This window comes from Bos javanicus, chromosome 19 (genome assembly GCF_032452875.1).
Source record: "Bos javanicus breed banteng chromosome 19, ARS-OSU_banteng_1.0, whole genome shotgun sequence".
Classification (NCBI taxonomy): domain Eukaryota; kingdom Metazoa; phylum Chordata; class Mammalia; order Artiodactyla; family Bovidae; genus Bos; species Bos javanicus.
The window spans coordinates 7,525,716-7,545,849 of record NC_083886.1 but is presented as its reverse complement, the minus strand read 5'-3'; the positions used below and the strand labels follow the sequence as shown (position 1 = coordinate 7,545,849).

Below are 20,134 nucleotides of genomic sequence, written 5' to 3'. Positions count from 1 at the left end.
GACCCAGGCTCCCCCATCCCTGGGATTCTCCAGGCAAGAACACTGGAGTGGGTTGCCATTGCCTTCTCCAATGCATGAAAGTGAAAAGTGAAAGTGAAGTCACTCAGTCGTGTCCTACTCCTAGCAACCCCATGGACTGCAGCCCACCTGGCTCCTCCATCCATGGGATTTGCCAGGCAAGAGTACTGAAGTGGGGTGCCATTGCACCTCTCTTAGTTATACCAAAAATAACTTTCTAGTGTGTCAGCTTCTAGATAATCTTCATACATTCACCAAAGGTGTTCAAACAGAATGAAGAAGCAAAGACAAAAAAAAAAAAAAGTTGTTTAATTTTTAATAATAGTAAGCAAAAAATAACTAAAACACAAAACAACTATAGTTGTTAAAAATTCTAAAAATTCATTTCTAAAAGCTCACTCTTTTGTTAAGAAATAAATGGAACACAAGATAAAGTGTAAATTTTTAAATCAGTCTTTCTGCTGCAGGTTCAGATTGAGATCCTGGTGCTTTAGGGTTGCTGTGCCATAATTGATTCACTCACCCCTTCAGCAGATAGTTTAAATGCCGTATGTGCTCTCTATATTGAGTGCATAGCTGGGAACAAGACAAAGGTCCCTGCCTTCTTGGGGTCTTTATACCTATAGATGTGTTATGATGAAATGATCTAAAATGTGTGACATGCTCAGACTGTACCTGCCATTTAGAAAGTGGTCAGTAAATATTCACTATTATTCATTATTACCCACCTCTGTGCTTTAGACTCAAGCCATTCCTTTTATCTCCCTAAATTTCAATGGAAACCTTCACATTTGGTCAAGTTTCTGTCCAAATTCAATTTTATCACAAGGGATTGGCTCACACACACAGTTAAGAAGATTGAAAAGTCCCCCAAATATTTGGAAACTATTTTAAAGTAGACATAGCGTGAAATGTAACTGTTATGAAACTTTTAGTTATATACTTTTAGCTGCTTTACATCTACTTGATTTCCTTCTTCTTAACACTTACGTTTAGATCACTCATGAAAATTTCACAAGGTACTAAACAGCTAACTGTCAGCTTGTTATCTTTCTTTTTCTTTCTTGGCTGTGCTGTGTCTCGGTTGCTACTTGCGGGCTTTCTCTATTTGTGATGAGTGGGAGCTACTCTTTGCTGCAGCGCACAGGCTTCTAACTGTGGTGGCTTCTCTCGCTGCAGAGCTCCCAGCCCTAGAGCATGGAGACCTCAGGAGCTGTGGCTCACAGGCTCAACAGTTGTGACTCACAGGCTTAGTTTCTCCATGGCATGTGGAGCCCTCCCGGGCCAGGGATTAAACCCATGTCCCCTACATTGGCAGGTGGATTCTTAACCACTGAACCACCAGGGAAGTCCAGCTTGTCATCTTCCTTGCTAAAAATTCTGTCATAGAGACAACATAAACTTATTTGACTTTTAGCAAACATGGGTAGAATAATATGCTGAAAATGCTAAAGATACACCTGTTTTAATTAAACTGGCTAAACTAAAACTAGCTTTTCTTCTTTGACACGTGGGCACAAACCTTTATGGTGAATCTTGCTTTTCTTTTAGTGATAGAGCACAATGCCGCACACCATGACTTACGCAAAGCCATATTCCTTTATGTGTACTTTTCAAAATGATCCTCCATTGAAAGGGGAATCTCAGGGATGCAGAAAACTTTGGAGTTGTTTTTGGTCCAACCCTCATGAGAACTTAGGTACAATGACTGCCTTGAATGATGTAGGATATCAGAGATGGTGGTACAGCTGCCTATCAAAAATGACGGCATTTTATTTAAAATTTTTAGTCTTAAGGTGTTGACTAAAAAAAAAATGCACAGCATGAGAATTGTGAGTTAAGCTCATTTGGGGGCAAAATAGGGACTAGAGCCCTGAAGAAAGTTTCTCAGATCGCTTTGAGGAACTGCTCTGAAGAGGTAGGGGCTGAGGGCAATGTATATGTGATTTTAGTGAAGCGGATACATGCAGTCAGGCTCACGTTTTGGCAGAAGGCTTCTGCCAGTCGCATGAAGTTTGCTACTAGTTATGAGGGGCAGATGTCTCTGCTCCTTAATGATTTTAGTGACTTTCTAGATAGGAGAAGAAGCAAGAAGTTGGTCTCATAAAATCGTCCCTTGAAAATATCTCCCTGAAGAGGTGCCTGTTCTACTAGAACTTCCCAGAGAAGAGAGTGCCTTATTCCTGATCTTTGCCCTGAATTTCTTTCAGGGTATGTCAAATATCAGTGACTGCAGTGGCTAGTGGTATCATACACATAGTGACAGATTGCAAGTGCCAATATTCAGTGGGCAGCGTGCCATCATGGTCATAAATTGGACCATGGACTGGGAGGCATTTCATGACTATTTTGTGCCAGAGTGCTAGGATCACTTGCTCCTAGGTCAGGCTAAGATTTCATTGATGGGCCACTTGGTGTGCTGTTACTGGACTAAGCCCTATCAGAGCCAAAAGTCCCTGGACCATCTGCCTGACTAGTATGTTGTGGTCCAGGAAATGATTCCTTCTTGTTGCTACTTCCCATATCTAAATTTACACTATTACCACCATTGATTTTATATAGAAATAAATGTCTGGTCAACTGCTTCAGGTCAATTAGTCATTAATTCATGGGAGACTCAGTCACACATTTGGTGAGACATAAAACAGCAATCTTATGAAATAGGCAAAATATAAGTAATATAGTTAGTAGTATTTGTAAGGTTGTAAGTAAGAATTCAAGATAAGAATTTCCATTAGGTGCCACCCAGTGTATCCCCAGGGTATCTGATGTAGTGTATTCTATACTGATCCTTTCCTTTAAAGGAAATGAAATACTGGAATTGTTCATAAGGCCAGTCACAGTTCTTCATGTTATTTGGCTGGTTACACTTAGTATTTACTTGCACTTTTCCCAACATAAGGGAAGGGGTCTTTTATGTTCATGGCAATGGTCAGAGTAGCTACGGTTGATTGGCCAAGTGAGGGAGTCCCTTCTTGTAATATCAATAGTGGCCCAAACAGAATTATAACTTCTTCTTTCCAGAATAATTTCCTAAGATCATTCAGTTAGAGCCTTGAATGGAGAAATGCACCATGGTAATCCAGAAGTACTGGAAATAGGTGATTGAGTATAAACTCAACAATTCAATTAACTTTATCTGTACATATCATGAAATATGTTTATTTCATAAGCAAGTGTGAGCAATTATCAAAGTAACTGGCATACAAGCTTGCTTTAGAATCTTGGATCAGCTGTTTACTTTTTCTTACCATCCTGGTCTGATACTTTCTCCTCTGTGTAAGCATTGTTTTGAGGTGATTTTGAAGTCAGCAGTCCTGTGTATAGCTCAGTTAATTTCAGGGACCCTCTCTAAGCGGAAATAGTAATCCAAGCATCAATTTCCTTGAGGTTCACTGTCCATGAGTACCTGATGAGAGTCCTTCCATTTAGGTTGAAGATAGTCCTTTAAATTATGTCTTTCCCAGAATGTATAATCCCCTGGTTGCAGGTTGGGACCTCTGATCATCATCCAAAGATAGACTAATGAGAAAAACTTCAGAAACAAACTAGACTGTCCTTTTAATAATTCAACTAAAATTTACAACAATGTAATAGCTAAGAGCTATCTGGGAAGTGACTCAGTAAATAAAAACCTCAGCGAACAAACTTGAATTTACTCTCCACAGAAATATAATCTTTTTCTCTCTAAAATTACCCTTATTTCTACCAAGTATAGCCAAATAATACTTATTTGTTTACAAATTAATTCTGGTTTCAATAAACTTGGCTTGATGATTTATACAAGTGTAACTATACAGGCTCTTTTGAAATTGGCTTTGCTGAAAGGAAAAGGCTTTGCTATAAGGAACGTCAGGTTGAATTATCAAAAGGCCTCTTACTGCCAGGAAAGCCACATCAAAGGTTTGTGACAAATTTCAACTGAGTTAACCTTTGAAATTCCTCCACCTGTTAGGAGATGGCTTTCCTAATTTGCTTGATTTTTAAAGTTGCTGGGAACCTAAGAGTTTCCCATCTCTGGAAAGATCAAGCAGAGAGAAAAGATAAATATTTCAATTCTGCTTATAAGGTATAATTAACAAGTTTCTCTAACTCATAATTAGCTGAAGGGAAGAGTGTCTTTCATCTGGAAAAGAAAAATGTTAGTAATACTTTAAATAGAAACCGTAAATTTATAACCTTATTCCCCAGTTCACACAGACCTATATAAATAGTCCTTTTGTTAACAGTTTTATGAAACCATCAGGTTTTCTAATAGAATTGTTTAATTTCAACCCAGATCACCAGTATGGATCTGAAAGTAATCAGAATCTTGTACTTGTCCAAAAATCTTTACTAAGAATATTCTTGAAGAGGATCCATTTTTGCAAAGGTATCAGAATAAAATAGTAACTGTCTATGAATGACAAAACACAAAAAGTCACAGTTAAAGTCCTGCTTACAATGCAACTGAAAAAGAAATTTGTTTACTCCTGTGGCATAAAACATTTTAAAAATGACTAAAATTATGACTGATAATATTTTGTCAGGACACACCAGATTCTTAGAGATTCCATATAATTTCTAGACTAATGACATTTACTCACACACTATAACCTAAGAAGATTTATTACTTATTTGACAATACTTCCCTTGTAATTTAACATACCAAATAAACGTACTTAATTTATATTTCTTTAGAATGTTGCAATGCTCCTTTGAAGCATCCAAAACTTCGCTAGAGGTCAAAGGAACTACACTAGACTTTGATTTGGGAAACCTGTCATCAAAATATGGAAAAGTTTCAAAGTCCTTGGTCAAACAAGATCATAGGTCATTGTGAATCAATGTTTACTCACTTAAGCAAAAGGACAACCAAAGATTTCAAAGGCAAAACAAGAAAGTTATAACAGACTCCTGGTTAAAAGTAAAATGAACTTTACAATCTGCTGTGAAAAACAGGTTAATATTTTAAGACAGCTGTCCTCTTCACAGAAAAAAAAAAAAAAAAGCAAATTCTGGTTTTGCAGCAGTTCACTTTTTAAATGTACTCAATTAAATTCTTCTAAGCAGCCAATTTTTACCATGCACAAAACTCTTTGTTCAAGGTTCCTTTTCCACAAACCTTCCATGACTTTCTGTATCTGTATTAGTTTGTCATCAATTTTTTTCCCATCAAGAAACAATCAACTCTAAAACAAAATTACTTTATTTTCCTTTAACAAAATGCAGTTCCATTTGTCATACCTTCCTTTATTGAAAACACATATCCTACTTTGCTACTGTATACTGAAATGTTTTTCTTACTACTTCTAGTAGCTTTAATTATATATTTAAATTCAACTCTTAAAAAAACCTCAATTTCTAGTGAAAACTAAGAAATAAGCAATTATGAACTTTTATATTAGCATTCTGTAGATTGGCAAACATAAACACCAATAGTATTTTCTTAAAACATGTGCTTTCTTATAGAAAATATCTCAGTTTGACACCAAACATATTTATTAATCATCCTAAATACCTTTAGTTTCTTTGTAAAACAAAGTCAGTGTTCAGTAATTAATGTTTTAGTATCTTGTTTTATTTGGAATGACCTAACCAATAAACTTTCATCATTTAATTTATCACAACTCTTCAAGTTACCAAAATCTAGAGAGACTTTTTAATTTTTTTTTTCTAATTTAAATGTAATTGATTTACATTGTTGTGCTAGTTTCAGGGAAACAGTAAAGTGACTTATTTTCTTGCATTATACGTTATTAATAGTAATTGAGCACAGTTCTCTCTGCTATACATTAGGTCCTTATAGGTTTGAGAGATTATTTTTAAGTAGATATCCCTAATATATAATTATTCCTAAGGAGTTCACCCAAAAACTCTTATCTCTTTTATTTATTAAAATATCATTATACTGTTTGGCTGAAAGTTTAATTTCAGGTACAAAGGATTTGTTAACAAAAGAAAGCACTCATTACACACAAACAATTTCAATATTTAATAGAGGATTAATTTAATTTCAGTATACAATCATTAAAAGAAAAGAGAAACAATAGAGAAGAGTAATGGCACATACATCACCAAATTGGGCTGACCAACATCTGGACTTAAACAGTATGCTGGGAAGTCCCTCGTTAACAGCAATCTAGAGTCCAGATTGGGAAAAGGTCCTTGGTAGGGTGTCCACTCCATGGGTGAGTCTTCAGATCGTAGTTTCAGGGACTCCCCCTTGTCATCCCAGGCCACAAACTGATATCATCATTTTGGGCACAAAAATGCAGCTCTGGGTTTTACTTTAGTCTTTTTACAATGCTAATTGTTTCAGCTTGTGAGTCATAGGATTTTGTTAGGCCCTGAGCAGTTGGCCAGACTTCCAGGGCTCAAGAATTCCAAGACCCGCTCCCTCTCTTATCTAAAGTGCTGCCTGATTTGCTGTGCTTTCAGGCAGGCATGGAATCCAAGCAGTGCCCAGGCAGGTCGGTAGCCAAGTCAGAGGCCTGCTCTCCTGCTACTGAAGCCTGAACAAGACTTCCTCCATTTTAGTGTCCCTAACACATACAAAGTTATTTTTCTCAATGAATAATTTACAACAGATATGATAAAACCTTAATTCACTTCTATCAAACCTAGATACAATTGCCTGAATTAGAAAAACATACAGGTTAGTCTATGTTTCTGAGAGTATATTTGATTTGTATAATGCTTGTTCATCTTTAAGCCAATTAAGTAGCATTTAAAAAAATAATTTTGGAAATACCATTCAGAAGCACAAACACATCACCATCTATAGCATCCATATACAGAAATACAAAAACATACAAGCAGAGCTCTTCTAAGTTTAATTTAAAACTTTTAGACATGAGAAAGATATAATATGAAACTCACTAGTTTATTTAAAAAAAAAAAACAGGTCTAGTGTATTTCTGGAAGATGGAATAAATTAAGTTTACCTGATAAGATAGTATTTTACTAGTATTTGTAAAAGAGACTTTTAAGATTTTTGATAGTTCTTATTTTTAAAATAAACTTTTCTTTTTTTCCTCTCTTCTGATAACAATTCCCTTGCTTCCTAGAGGAGACTCTGTAAATACCTACATCTCAAAGGCACAAAGAATGGAAGTTGCACCACAGACTTTTGTTCCTTAAGTCCAGCACATTGACAATATATGCAAGATTTTTTACATTAAAGGGTACGTTTGGGGATTGGTGGAAAGGATAAGCAGTCTTTGAATTATTTCCAGAGCATTTCTGTTGTTAAAAAGGCTTGCTCTGTAAGACAGTTACTGCAAGTTCTGCTGCTGCCGCTTAGACCCTTTATTCATGTCTGATTCTTTGTGACCCCATGGACTATATTCTGCCTGGTTGCCCTGTCCATGGGGTTCTCCCAGCAAGAATACTGGGGTTCAGTTTCTCAGGTGGCAATCTGAATGATATGGAGGCCATCTCACCCATCCAACAATGTTATCCTCAATTCCCTTCTTTACATCAGGGGAAGATCTTCAACTAAGCTGAAGATCAAAAGGTCTTATGTTCCAGATTTATAGCTATGTGTCTGTGGAGTGCATAGGTAAATTCTTCCACAAAGGCTTCAGAATGTTTCTTTCCCTCTGGTGACATAGTTTCACTTCAGCTTAGAGGAAAAGGCCTTAAAAAAGTTTCCATCAGGTTCTGAACATCAACTTCCACGTTTGGCCAATCTCTACTCAGAGGGCTACTCAAAAAAAAAAAAAAAATCCTTTGAATATCCCGTCAGGATTCAACTGGACAAACAGTACATAGATATTTCTGGCAGTAAGTATTCAACAACTCCATGGGGGCAAAAGCTATCCCCAAAGAGTGCAAAAGATATTATCCTCCCAAGATCCAGAGCTACTCCCAAACATAACCAAAAGAAAAGAAAAAGGCTCAGACAATCCCCGTGAAAGCTGACAACAGGGACTGGACCCTACCACACATAAGAGTGCAACCCACACTTCCTCCCAGCTAAAATGTTTAGGTCTCAAACTGGCTGTGGCCATGCCAAGTTCTCAGGGCAAAAGAGACAGGAATGCAATGGCTGTGCTTGAGAAAGAAGGGATCTACAGCCACCAGGTACTCAAAAGCAAATTCACAATGCAAAGATCTATTTCTTAAGAATGTTTTCTGCCTGCCAATCCAAATTCATAAAGGAAGGGAGAAAGTGAAATTTTACTTCCTCTATTAGTCAGGCACCACAGATGGAGAAAATGATGAGAGAATCAACTTTGGTAAGAATTCTTACCTTTGCTGGCTTCTGGCAGTTTTTCTAGGATCCTGTCTGCAAGCTCTGGAGTGACCAGTGTGATCCAGTAGGTCCCATCCTGGTCATCTAAACTTTTACAGGAGGAAAAGTCATTTTCCATCTATCTTTGTGATGAGTTCTTGGCTGAGATCCCCCTCCCTGTTTTCTAGATCACATCATACTTGATAAGATTATCTAGGTTATAAGTTTTCCACTGTGGCCACTGTGATTCAAGATTCAAGATTATCTTTGGTAAAGTTAGCCTGCTTGTCCAGCCCTAAAACAAAATTTTATTACCTAAGGCCTCATACTGTATGCAGTCCAACTTAGCAGAACCAGTCTGACTCTAGATTCAGTCCAGTTTCTAAGCTTGACCCAGTCCAATCCCAGTCCCAATCCAGTTTTTTAAGTCAGACCCACTCTGACTAGTTTCTGGACAGTCAAGAAGATGTGCTCAAATAAAGTCTGAAATCTCTTGGAAAAGCTGCAGAAGTAGAATCTGAGAGACACTTACTCACCAACTCCAGAGACAGCAAGAAAGCAGAGTTCAAGGGCTCAGCAGGTATCCAAGTCTAGTTGCTTTTGCTTCTGGGGGCCTTTAGGAGGGGGGGTCTCCTTCAGTTCCCTCTTCTCACGCCAGAAAGGTTAAAAGATAAACTGAGGAATATTAAAATTTTTAGGAACTTGTTTAAGCAAAAATCAGTTCAATTGGGTAGTATGATCCCCAGGAGATAGAAAGGAGCACCAAGCGGAAGTATAAAATAAAGAGACTTTTGTGGGCAGAAGGGAGCAGACATGAGGTTCTATTAGGAAAACAGCATGCTTGTTATGGCAAGGCTGTTTTCCTTTAGGGGAGGGGTCTATCAGGCAGATTAACCAGCACTGATCAGGCAATTCCTGGTGGACTGGTTTGAGATTCCATTTCTGGGCGAGCCAAGCTGTAATGAAGTCCTGGATTGGGATGCAGGGCTTTGCATGAGGTTCCATTTGAGGCCTGCTGTCTTGTTTTTCCGGAGAAGGCAATGGCACCCCACTCCAGCACTCCTGCCTGGAAAATCCCATGGATGGAGGAGCCTGGTAGGCTGCAGTCCATGGGGTCGCTGAGGGTCGGACAGGACTTGAGCGACTTCCCTTTCACTTTTCACGTTCATGCATTGGAGAAGGAAATGGCAACCCACTCCAATGTTCTTACCTGGAGAATCCCAGGGATGGGGAGCCTAGTGGGCTGCCGTCTATGGGGTCACACAGAGTCAGACATGACTGAAGTGACTTAGCAGCAGCAGCAGTCTTGTTTTTCAAAGCAGTTAGCCACAGAATCCTAGACAGTACATGTTTTCCTTCCATATGGTGGTGATCACATCCTCTCATTATCATAAATTGTGTGCATATTCCATGTCTGTAGTCTGCTAATTCCCTTTATGAACTCCACTGCCTAGCATTGAACCTGGCACACGAGCTGGAGAACCTGCAAACACACTCACAAACATGCTTCCTTGTTGCTATTCCATTATAGATCTGATGAATGGAGAGTATTATATGTGACCAAGCAGACACAGAAATATACAAATAGATTAGCAATATAAACAGTTTGTTGAAGTCTTCCCATTTTGTTGGTTCTAAACTCTGAGAACCTAAACCTATTCTGTTTCTATATTCTCAAGGAAAAAAAGAAAACTTCCTTGTAGTTGGGGAGTTGTGTAGAAAATTAAGCTTCAGGGAAAGTTTAACAAACTGGTCTGCGTATTTTTTGCATGACTTCCTTTTTTCTCTAGCTCTTCTGGCTCCTGCACTGACTCTGCTCTGACAGCATGTATGACGTACTCACACTGGAAGGCATGTTGACAGCAGCATGGGCCAGGAGCGTCAGGGCGATGGGCATGGATGTTCCCTGCTTCCCTTTTTCTCTGGTTAAACTTCGTAGGCTGATGTTCCACCTTCAACACTAGGTGTGGGTGTGGGTACTGAGTGTGCTACCGGACAGTAAGGAGGCTTCGGGATGACAAACTTCCCGCAGCTTGGAAAGCACCTCAATGATGGTGCTGCGGGGATGCTGGAGATGGTGGAGACCCGTGGGGGAATGAGCAGCTGTTAGGATTGATTATGTCTTATCAGGTCACTGCTGAGCCTAAAATCCTTCAAAGCTTTCTAGCATTCTGGGTATAAAATAAAAGTCCTTGCCATGTCTCTCAGGATCTCCCACAGCCTCACGGCCTCCTTCTTCAGCCACATGTGAGATGCCTTCCTCCACTCTCATTGCTCAGATCTACTGGCCTTCGGTTGTTCCTGCAACATGAGTGGCTCTCCTGCTTGAGGGATTTTATGGAAATGGTTCCTTCCATGTGGAATACTTTTCTTCTCCAACCTCCATCCAGCCAACTACAACATGTTCTCCCGGACCCCTCAGAATTGCTTGGTGCCCCAGGTTTAAGATTCCCTGGTGGCTCAGACAGTAAAGCGTCTGTCTACAATGTGGGAGACCTGGGTTCGAGCCCTGGGTTGGGAAGATCCCCTGGAGAAGGAAATGGCAATCCACTCTAGTACTATTGCCTGGAAAATCCCATGGACAGAGGAGCCTGGTAGGCTACAGTCTATGGGGTTGCAAAGAGTCGGACACGACTGAGCGACTTCACTTTCACTTTTTCTTTCCAGGTTTAGACTCTCACTCACTTTACCTGCCCTTTCTCACAACTCATCATCCTTCAAGAGCTCCTCCACTGTGTCTTCTTCACTAGATCATAAGCTCCTTGAGGATGGACTCCAAGCCTGTCTCACTCATCCCAGGAACTACTATGCCTGTCCCCTTGCCAGATGGACGCCAAAACATTGACAAATATGTGAAGTAAATACAGATCTCAAAGCATTTAAAGTTAATTCTCTGGGACAACGGGGTGGTGCACCCAGAAACATGAAAACTGAATGGGCTCTTCCTGCATTTCTTTCAAACCCAGCTGGGAAGGAGTTTTGAAGAACAGGCATTAGAGGTGGGGATTCTAGGAAAGGAATCTCAGCCAGGGAGCCAGGCCAGGGCCTTCACTGATATAGGAACATTTGCAGGAAGTGACCCTCTGCTGGAATTCCTCAGTCCCAAGGTAGTCATTAGCTTTAAACTGCTATACAGTGTGAATAATTCACCTGTAGAAGAAAATTTAGCACTGATACTAATGCTACTTTCACCACGAAAATCCTGACTAATCTCAGCTGAACTCAGTCCAGACTGAGCCATTTCCCTAACATCAAAGTATAATGCCTCTTGAGAAACTTATATGCAGGTCAGGAAGCAACAGTTAGAACTGGACATGGAACAATAGACTGGTTCCAAATAGGAAAAGGAGTTCGTCAAGGCTGTATATTGTCACCCTGCTTATTTAACTTATGTGCAGAGTACATCATGAGAAACGCTGGACTGGAAGAAGCACAAGCTGGAATCAAGATTGCCGGGAGAAATATCAGTAACATCAGATATGCAGATGACACCACCCTTATGGCAGAAAGTGAAGAGGAACTAAAAAGCCTCTTGATGAAAGTGAAAGAGGAGAGTGAAAAAGATGGCTTAAAGCTCAACATTCAGAAAACTAAGATCATGGCATCTGGTCCCATCACTTCATGGGAAATAGATGGGGAAACAGTGGAAACAGTGTCAGACTTTATTTTGGGGGGCTCCAAAATCACTGCAGATGGTGATTGCAGCCATGAAATTAAAAGACGCTTACTCCTTGGTGCGGGGAGCCGGTGAGGCATTCCACTCGTGACAAAGGTCATGAGGAAGGAGGCTCGGCATACGCAAAGGCGGGATCGAGCCTCAGGAGTCCCCCCGGATATTCTCGAGCATTTTCCCCCCAAAAAACCAGAGTCTGCCTACTTTATTGCTTTGTGCTCTCACCTCTGACTTTACTGGGGGCTGTCCCCTACCACCATCTCTCTCTCTCTGTGTCAAAGAGTTAACTTACAGCTCCAATTAATAAAGTTCCTGGGCAATTAGGAGTGTTTAAATCCAAACCCCTCTGATGGCTCTCTAACTCGCCTGACAAGTTTACCCGGACTCCTGCAGCTATGCATACGATTGTTTACAGTCTCCCAGCCTCGAGAGGCACGGGAAGCTTAAGATATTCAAATAGCTTAGAGCCTCTCAGAGAGTTAAAAACTGTCAGAATAAACTAGTAAAGGATTTCATTGATGAGTCAATGCTTGTTGCCAAGTTTTCACATCCCCTGAATTGTATCCTTGAATATGTATCAATTAATAGTGGGTATGTAGAAAAAATAAGTAGTGGCCTTGGTGTTAGTAACTTTAGACCCTTAAGGTAATAAATTCTTTCTTTGTTGTAAACCCATTACACATCCGCCCTATAGGAATGCAATTTTATCTTTGCAAGATGGTGCCAAACCTTGAAATAATTACTCTTGGAGAAAGTAAGTCTTTGTTGATAAGTCCTTGTCAAGAGTCATAAAATGTTAGTAGGCCTTCTGGCCAGAAGATGATGTAAATCACCTAAACCATTTGTATACGATACATTTGCAGGAAAGAAACCTTGGTTTTTGATAAGAACCAAAGACTGCTGACTTTGCATCCCCTATTATCCTCTATGTGTAACTTAGGGTATAAAAGCCCCTGTTAAAAATAAAGCTATGGGCCTTGCTCACCAACGCTTGGTCTCCCCATGTCATTCTTCCTTCAAAGCTGAGTCTCCATCTGGAGCGCGGAACCCACCACGCTTACTAATCATGCCTGGGCTTCTAAGACCCACTCGAGAAGGTGTCTAGGGTGAGACACCTTCCGCTATTCGAGAGGGCGCCTGCGGCCTACGTAAGTGGTGCAAACTTCTTGTCTTGAAGTTTTATTGGTCTCCCGCGTAAACCAAGCTACTCAGCTTCTTTTCTCCACTGAATTTTCCTACTGAGCTATCCTCATTCTATTGTTCTCTATATCTCTAATTAGCATATAAATAGTCGCCTAGGCCGTCTCTCCTTCGAATACCCTGGATCAGCTGGGGCTGGTCCCCAGCAGGTGGCGCCCGATACAGGATTTCGAAGGTAAGCTCCCAGCAATTGGGGTTACCAGCCCTATTGCCCCCCGTTCTCGGAACAACTGGGTTATCAGCCCTCTTGTTCCCCCACGGAGCAGTTTGGGTGACCAGCCCTACTGCTCCTCCCTTGGAACAGTTTGAGCCATCAGCCTACTGTTCCTCCCCCGGAACAATCTGGGTCACCAGCCCTATTGTTCTTCCAGTGTTCGGGACGGCTAGGACCCCACTCAAGGGTGCCGCGGACCCCCCTGTAGAATAGACAGGGCGAGAGGAGTGGGAAGTGTTGAAAGTGTTAGAGAGTTAGACTTAGAGAGAGAAAACAGTTTCTGAAGTTAAAAGGCCAAAGAAAAGCCTGATCTTTTGATAGCTTAAAGCAAAATCTTTTACTATACTTAATTTTCTGACATGGGTAATACTGAATCAAATGAAAGACAGCTCTTTATAGGAGTAATTTTACAGTTATTAGGTAAAAGAGGAATCAAAGTTAAAAAATCTGCCATTCAATCATTTTTTTCATTTGTACAAGAGCACTGTCCCTGGTTTCCAGACGAAGGCTCTGTTAACTTAGATGTCTGGGAAAAAGTAGGAAAACAGCTAAAAACTTACCATGCCGAACATGGCTCAGAAAAGGTGCCTAATGACGCCTTTTCCTTACGGAATATCATTAGAGATATCTTAGACCCTGCCCCTGATTCAGAAAAAGTACATCTTAAAAGGGATAGTGAAGAAAATGCTGTAGCTAAACCTGCCCCTGAATCTAAAAGAGTAACTTTTAAAGAGGAAAATGAGGTCAAAACTGTAGTTAAACCTGAGGAAAATGAGAAAAACGAAGACCCGTCTGACTATCGGCAACTAAGAAAAATGTTAGCAGCCGTGACTACTCAGGAACAACCTAAAGATAGGGATGAGGAACAAGATCAGCCTTCCCCAAAACAAAAAGAGAATTTAGGCGAGATAACAGCTAAATATCACTCTGATGGAGATTGGCATCTCTTAAACAAAGATGCCCCAAAAGGCCTAAGAGAAACTTCCCCTGTCAGACCATCCGCTCCTAGGAGCTTGAGGGAAACATCCCCGATCAGACAGTTTGTAAGATTTAGTCACCAAACAGTTAAAGGATCTCCGGAGCAGGAGAAGAGAAATATGGGACGCTCCCATCCCTCCATGCCTCCTCCTCCGTGTGGGGGTAAAGGGCCTCCTCTAGGAGTTTCCCGGAGAAGGGTTTTCTCTAGTCCCGAGGATAAATTTGATCCTCACCTTGAGGCTTCTTTTCTAGTCCCCTCTGCAGTTTAGATAGGGTAAAGAAGGTACAAAATAAATAAAAATATTCTCAAAAAAAAAAATTAAAAAAAAAAAATGGGTTTCTCTGCATCTAAGAATAGACAAATGTTTATTGGCTCTGTGAAATATGATTAGAAATGTCCTGGACCCCTGTCATGAGGCTGTTAAATAGCCTTTGAGGGAGGCTATAGCGGTAGATGGTGGTGAGTCTCCACTTTCTGCATAGATCATAATTTCTGCTATTGGAAAAAAAAAAAAAAAAAGGAGGGAGAAAGTGCTTTACCTCCCGAGGAAGGAGAGGGTTTACAGGACGCTGCGGCCGAGCGCCCTGGAGAGCTCCCTCCCACTCTGCGCAAACCTTTAAAAAACTTATCCACCACTTTCTGATTTAAGGTGATCGCCACCGCCTCCGTTTGTGCCTCCCAGGACCCAGGAGTTCCCCACTTTGCCCCCAAAGCCTCTCAAAGCGTTGCCTAAGCCTGAGGAAGATAAAAAGTTTTTTGAACAGTGGAGCTTTTAAAACAGACTGCGTGCACAATATGCAGAGCATGCTTCTTAGAGAAAACCCCCTCAGGGGGGTCTCACCCAGGCTAGGAGAAAAGCGAAACCGCAAGGGGATTTAGCAACAATATTAACCCCTGATGTGCCGCTTACTCCAATTCCAACGGGAGTGGCTGGCCCCCTACCTTTGGACATTGTAAGATTTGTCCTGGGGCATAGCTCGCTTTCTTTCAAAAAAAAAAAAAAAAAAAATCGGTGGTGCATGGTGTAGTAGATTCTGATTATATTGGAAAAATTAAAAGTTTTGATCTCACCACCTAACAAAACTGTACAAATTAATAAAGGTCAAAGAGTAACACAGCCTTTGCTTTTACCTTATTATCAGACAAGAAAAAACTTGACTTCTCAAGTTAAGAGCCACAAAACATTTGGATCTAGTGATCTAGCCTTTTGGGTGCAGGAAATTACAGCTCCAAGGCCTTTAAAAGATCTTTTAATTCCAGAGAATAAAATGCCAGGGCTATTGGACACAGGAACAGACGTCTCTTAGCATTGCTGGGAAAGACTGGCCCAGCTCCTGGCCAACACATACTACTGAAAATGAGTTGGTGGGATTAGAGAAAGTGGTATGTGAGGTGGGGATGCTATACAGGTGGTACATTTAACAATACTTTATATATTGTTATAAATACATAATATAAATATATTTGCCTAATTACAGTTTGCCTAATTAGGTATGGGTATAAATAAAATATAATAAAGGTATACCTAATTCTACTTATAGATCTATACTTAATTTGTATATAAATTAATATGCATACTATATACACACATATATATATACTGTATAATTAAATATATATTGCAGTAATATGATGTGTGTGTGGCTGATATTGATTGGTATGGATTGATGTGCTGTGATGATATACGTTCTATATACTGTATAATTATATATGTGTGACATGTATTATTACAGTACATTGGTTTGTGTTGGTTGGTATTAGCTGTGTACGTGTTGTATTGCTGTAATATATATTAATTAATATATTAATTATAAAGATTAATTCAAGTATATTGATTTATATATATTATATGTCAATAAGTTTATACTTGTTGCCATATATAAATACATATATAAATACATTTTACATTTAGGTATGTCTGTATACCAAAATGAGATGAGGTTATACATTTATTATTTAAATTTATACAGAGACCTAAATTAAACATTAGACCTAAATTAACATGTCCGTAGGAAAACAGCTGGACAAATAGTAAAGTTATGTCCAAATTGTAATTAATCACTTAAAGGTAAACACACAGGGGCAGACTACAATGATGAGACACTAGATGCCTGAATTACAGGCTACGACTCGGCCCCTGGTCAAGTAAAAAGACCTCCTTACTGGAGAGTGTAAAAGGCCAGATGTGTTGCTAACTTGTGGGAGAGGGTATGCTTATATATTTCTACAGAATGCAGATTCTCCGATTTGGATCTCAGAAAAATTCGTCATGTCACATTCCCCAAAGACCAGGTTCGCGGCGCGTGCACTCGCTCGCTCCCCCTCCCCCAGCCAGCTCTCTCCTCCGCGCCGCCAGCGGCGCCCCGCACCCTCCTTGCTGCACCCCGCGACCTAGAGCAAGGAAGTCTGTGCGGCGAGTGAGGGCCAGAGAGGAAAGCGCGCCCGCGGAATGCAGTCCAGACCAGCGCGCTCCCGCCGGCGACAGGAAAACGCCAGAGCCCAAGCGGCGGCGGCTAGCCCGAGTCCGAGAACCCCGCCCCTCCGCCCGCCGTAGACGCCGCGGCCCACAGCCTGCCGTTCGCGTTCTGCCTCCTGATGCTGCGGACACTGCTCCGCCGAGCCGATGCCTACAGCTGCTCCTTGTTTCATCTTGTTTAAATCCTCAATATAATGTTTGCTCCTTTGTGGTGGTGTTGTGAACAAATGTATGCTCTCATCTTGTTTAAATCCCCAATATAATGTTTGCTCCTTTGTAATGTTACAACGTCCACCTTATCTTATGATGTAACCACTTATTGAATTATGCTCTTGCTGTATTACAACAACTGCAGGATTTAATGCGAACACGACGGTTTGTAGGCTTACTTATCTTGGGAATAGCAGCTTTGATAAGTGCAATTACTTCTGTTACTGTGGCAGCAATATCATTGACTCAACAAGTGCATACTGCTCAATATGTTGATTCTATGTCCAAAAATGTTTCTTTAGCATTGGCAACACAGGAAGCTATAGACAGAAAATTAGAGATGAGGGTAGACGCCCTAGAGGAAGCAGTAATACATATTGGGACTGAATTGCAGGCTTTAAAGGTGAAAATGGCATTGTCCTGTCATGCTGACTACCGGTGGATATGTGTAACACCCCTGAAAGTAAATGAGACAGATTTTGAATGGGAAAAGATTAAAAACCATATTTCAGGTATTTGGAACAGCTCTGACATTAGCTTAGACTTAGGGAAACTTCACAATCAAATAGCAACCCTGGAACACTCCCGATTAGATTTTACTGCCGCTGGAACAGCAAATGATTTCTTCCATACTTTCTCTAACTACATTTCAGGGAAAAATATTCTGTCTACCTTCCTCGGCTATGCTACGTTGGCTGTTTTAATTTTATTTCTAATAACAATTCTTCCTTGTATTGTCAGGATTCTTCGGCAGAGCATTCAGAGGCTCGCGACTGAGCTACATCTGGCTGTTTTAAGAAATAAAAAAGGGGGAGATGCGGGGAGCCGGTGAGGCATTCCACTCGTGACAAAGGTCATGAGGAAGGAGGCTCGGCATACGCAAAGGCGGGATCGAGCCTCAGGAGTCCCCCGGATATTCTCGAGCATTTTCCCCCCAAAAACCAGAGTCTGCCTACTTTATTGCTTTGTGCTCTCACCTCTGACTTTACTGGGGGCTGTCCCCTACCACCATCTCTCTCTCTCTGTGTCAAAGAGTTAACTTACAGCTCCAATTAATAAAGTTCCTGGGCAATTAGGAGTGTTTAAATCCAAACCCCTCTGATGGCTCTCTAACTCGCCTGACAAGTTTACCCGGACTCCTGCAGCTATGCATACGATTGTTTACAGTCTCCCAGCCTCGAGAGGCACGGGAAGCTTAAGATATTCAAATAGCTTAGAGCCTCTCAGAGAGTTAAAAACTGTCAGAATAAACTAGTAAAGGATTTCATTGATGAGTCAATGCTTGTTGCCAAGTTTTCACATCCCCTGAATTGTATCCTTGAATATGTATCAATTAATAGTGGGTATGTAGAAAAAATAAGTAGTGGCCTTGGTGTTAGTAACTTTAGACCCTTAAGGTAATAAATTCTTTCTTTGTTGTAAACCCATTACACATCCGCCCTATAGGAATGCAATTTTATCTTTGCAAGATGGTGCCAAACCTTGAAATAATTACTCTTGGAGAAAGTAAGTCTTTGTTGATAAGTCCTTGTCAAGAGTCATAAAATGTTAGTAGGCCTTCTGGCCAGAAGATGATGTAAATCACCTAAACCATTTGTATACGATACATTTGCAGGAAAGAAACCTTGGTTTTTGATAAGAACCAAAGACTGCTGACTTTGCATCCCCTATTATCCTCTATGTGTAACTTAGGGTATAAAAGCCCCTGTTAAAAATAAAGCTATGGGCCTTGCTCACCAACGCTTGGTCTCCCCATGTCATTCTTCCTTCAAAGCTGAGTCTCCATCTGGAGCGCGGAACCCACCACGCTTACTAATCATGCCTGGGCTTCTAAGACCCACTCGAGAAGGTGTCTAGGGTGAGACACCTTCCGCTATTCGAGAGGGCGCCTGCGGCCTACGTAAGTGGTGCAAACTTCTTGTCTTGAAGTTTTATTGGTCTCCCGCGTAAACCAAGCTACTCAGCTTCTTTTCTCCACTGAATTTTCCTACTGAGCTATCCTCATTCTATTGTTCTCTATATCTCTAATTAGCATATAAATAGTCGCCTAGGCCGTCTCTCCTTCGAATACCCTGGATCAGCTGGGGCTGGTCCCCGGCACCTTGGAAGGAAAGTTATGACCAACCTAGATAGCATATTGAAAAGCAGTGACATTACTTTGCCAACAAAGGTCCATCTAGTCAAGGCTATGGTTTTTCCAGTGGTCATGTATGGATGTGAGAGTTGGACTGTGAAGAAAGCTGAGAGCCGAAGAATTGATGCTTTTGAACTGTGGTGTTGGAGAAGACTGTTGAGAGTCCCTTGGACTGCAAGGCAATCCAACCAGTCCATTCTGAAGGAGATCAGCCCTGGGATTTCTTTGGAAGGAATGATGCTAAAGCTGAAACTCTAGTACTTTGGCCACCTCACGTGAAGAGTTGACTCACTGGAAAAGACTCTGATGCTGGGAGGGATTGGGGGCAGGAGGAGAAGGGGACGACAGAGGGTGAGATGGTTGGATGGCCTCACCGACTTGATGGACATGAATTTGAGTGAACTCCGGGAGTTGGTGATGGACAGGGAGGCCTGGCGTGCTGCGATTCATGGGGTCGCAAAGAGTCGGACACGACTGAGTGACTGAACTGAACTGAACTGAACTGAAAGTATAACCTGTAGCCACGACAGCAAAGCCACCTCTTAACATGGACCTTTCAAGGATAGACTAAGGAGATCTACAGCTACTAGAACCACTAAAATGATGACTTGGGGAAGTAATTTGGCTTGAATTAAATTATTAAATATTAAAGTAGAATTTAATGTAATCAAATCAAATGTCTTTATCTGAATAGATTTTCCCTTCTGGGTGGTGTGTCATTTGGTCAATCTCCTCCAAATCATTAAGTCACTCACTACATACCATTTGAGTGCCTAGGATACACTCCGTTAGGGGTCAGTAATCTAAGTGAAAGAAGGGTTTCTACCTATGAAGATCTTATTGTCTATTCAGAGAGACAGACATGAGAACACAAGTGAAACAAAGGGTTAGATGAATGGCAATACGCTTACAACTTCCAAATTCCAAATGATACATTCAAACCCCGCAGACTCAGAGCCTGAGGAATCCAGCTAAACCTCCATGGCACTATGTGTGTTTCTGGGGTCACTGG

General features: G+C 40.9%; 1 long non-coding RNA gene across 1 annotated transcript; it reads right to left on the bottom strand.

Annotated features, from left to right (window-relative positions):
* Positions 1 to 317: 317 nt before the first annotated feature.
* LOC133231646 (uncharacterized) lies at positions 318 to 10,906 on the bottom strand. Its single transcript, XR_009731182.1, has 2 exons — positions 8,255 to 10,906; positions 318 to 7,705 (listed from the first exon to the last, which is right to left on the bottom strand). It is a non-coding gene; the product is annotated as an uncharacterized LOC133231646 (long non-coding RNA).
* Between the last annotated feature and the right edge of the window lie 9,228 nt (positions 10,907 to 20,134).